Here is a 2661-nt window from a genome sequence, read left to right on the forward strand (position 1 = left end):
TAAACAAATTAATTTCCCCCAGGACTTTTGAAAGCCTCCTAACTACATTATCATTTTTCTGCATAAAGGAAGCTTAGCAAGAGAACAATTAGGGAATGGACTTCCAATGATCTCCGAATGGTCGTAAAGTGGAGACGGCCGTTCACCGAAACGGGAGGAAAGCACAAAGAACATTCGGCTGGCTAAAATCCGAGATGGCTTATTCTGAAAGCTGGGTTGACCCCTTCCTGTCCTTCCTACCTTCCGGCAGAAACCCTCTGGCGTCCTCACTGAAACTTGTTCTAGTCCCCTCCTCTTGTCCATAGCCTTTCTGCTCTGTCCCCTCCAATCCAAATGTCAAGGCCAAAAGAGACGTCCCGGCTTGGCCGGTTCTGGTATGAGCTGGCACGTCGGGGTCAGGGAGTATGAGCGAAGGTGCTGGAAAGGTACGGAACCAATGACCACATTCATCATTGAAGGCTGGCTTGTGCCTAGTCCTGTGCACTCCGTTGGGGGTGAAATGAAAAGAAAAGAAAAAAAGAAATGCACGACCCTCTCCTTAGTTAAAGCCACGTGGGCCTGGCGGGTTGACAAGCAGACCAGGAGGAGTGCTAGCATGGTAAGTCATGCTAGGGAGGGAGGAAACATTCCCTTCACACAATTTGGGGCTTTGGCTCGGCTCAAGAACTCCGCGGATACAAGACAGATTAACAGGAGGAAAGCCTATACCTCTGACCGAATTTTTGCACGTACGCAAGCATCTTTGCAGGAGAATGAGCAGCTGCAGAAGTGCTCAGAGAAGGACGCTTTTATGCCTTTTAGTCAAAAAAAGCAATACATTTGTGTGGAATTGATAAGACAAAGGGGTCTGGGCTGTGGGTCGGGAATCGTGACGAAGCAACAATGTCTGTGTCTTACCTGGGAACAAATGGGGCACAGAGGGTCCTTCTGGCACCTGCAGCTTCTCCGGCTCCTGTAATTCAAAGTGATCGCTCTGCCAAAGTGGCCGATTTCAGAGTGACGGGGTCTGTGCCCTCTCAGCTGGGTGGACGCCTGGAACTCTAGAGGGTAGAAGAGAAGAAAGGAGTGTTGCTTTGTTGGGGCCCTGGAAGGTAAATCCCTGCTCTGAAGGCATGGTGGCGGCTGGCAGAGGGACACGGATAAGCCATTCAAGACTGAAATACCTTTGGGCCCCTAACCACCTGCAGGGCCTGGGGGGGGGGGGGGATGGTGCGTGGATGCTTAGACTCCGGGCCCTGAGAAGACACAGTTGGAAGGAGCTGGAGTCCAAGGTGTAGGTCTGGCAATCCAGGGAACCTAACACGCTTCTCGCCCGGTGCGTTCCTAGCGTCCGGGAGATGTGTTGGACGAAAGTCAAGTGAAGCCATCAAGCCTCACTCGGAGTGAGCCACCCCACCCCCCCCCCCCGCCAATTAAGCATGAGCCTCACGCATTCAATAATTCATCCCGTGCTCAGCATTTCCTGACATCGACAGTGTGCCAGTCCCTTCGCGAGCCCCGGGGGACGTGGGGGGATGGGAAACCATCCGAGGTAACTGGGGTTGGGGTCTGATGTCTGTTCTTCGGAGTCATGGCTTGGGTCGGCTGTGAGTCCTAAGCTTGGATTGTCCCGCCTGGCCCCCCGCCATCCTCAATACAAGAAGCCAGTATTTCTCTTTTTCAGTCTGCCATTCAAGAACTTGTGACATCAGTCCCCTTTGGGCCTCAAAACTTGTCCCCTCCGTCTAGGCAGTGGGACCGTCCTTCCAAATCACCTGCCTCACCCGCTGGCCTGATCGTCTCACGAGGACCGCCTTTTCTCCTCTGCTTGTGGGATCTGGGTCCCCCACGCTTTCCTGGAACCCCGCATAACCAAACACAGATGGCCCTTCACCACTGTCCCCCTCTAAGTGTGTCTGTCCAGGCAGAACCCCAAAGGGAGCCCTTCTCCCCAGGTCTCCTCCCTTTGCTGCCCCGTTTCTCTCCTGACCCCACCTGCTCCATCCCCCAAGCTTAGGCCCCCAGCCCGACCAATCACACCCTTTCCCAGCCTTACCTGCAGGAAGATTCCTGGAATCGCAGGAAAACTGCTCTAGACACAGGTTTCTCGAGGAGGCATCTCTAGGTCTGTGATAATGGGGAGGGGAGAGAAGGACCAAGCCTTGGCCCCCTTCCAGAGCTTGGGTTTGAAGTTGCAATGGAATGAGAAATCTCGAAGCGTCTGAACTTGATATTAGTAAACGTATGAGTGCTTCTTCATTGATTACGGTGCCGCCCCCCCTCTGTTAGCGGAGACTGGGAAGTGAGCTCGTATTTAGTAAGCACGCCCTTCCTTTCTCTTCTAGCATCTCCATCAGCGTGGTAGGTACAGTCTTCAGGGAAGATGGGATCTCAGAGCCTTTACTGGAATTCCTCTACTGGTATGGGAACATCATTAACATTTCCCTCTGTGATTCTGTGGCTCCCGCCTGAACACATCAGGGGCTAAGAGATCATTTTCTCCTGACGCAGTCCACTTATCTGCAGATTGCCCTCATCATTAATCCTTCTTTATATGGATCTGAAATCATCGTTCTAAAGTTTCTACCCATGCGTCTGATTATTATTTTCTGGAGCCAGAGAACTGACAAATGAGGATAGCCAGGTTGCAGGACACAAGGTCTTGACAAAAACGCAGAAGCG

The sequence above is a fragment of the Mustela lutreola genome, chromosome 7, assembly GCF_030435805.1.
Source record: "Mustela lutreola isolate mMusLut2 chromosome 7, mMusLut2.pri, whole genome shotgun sequence".
Taxonomy (NCBI): domain Eukaryota; kingdom Metazoa; phylum Chordata; class Mammalia; order Carnivora; family Mustelidae; genus Mustela; species Mustela lutreola.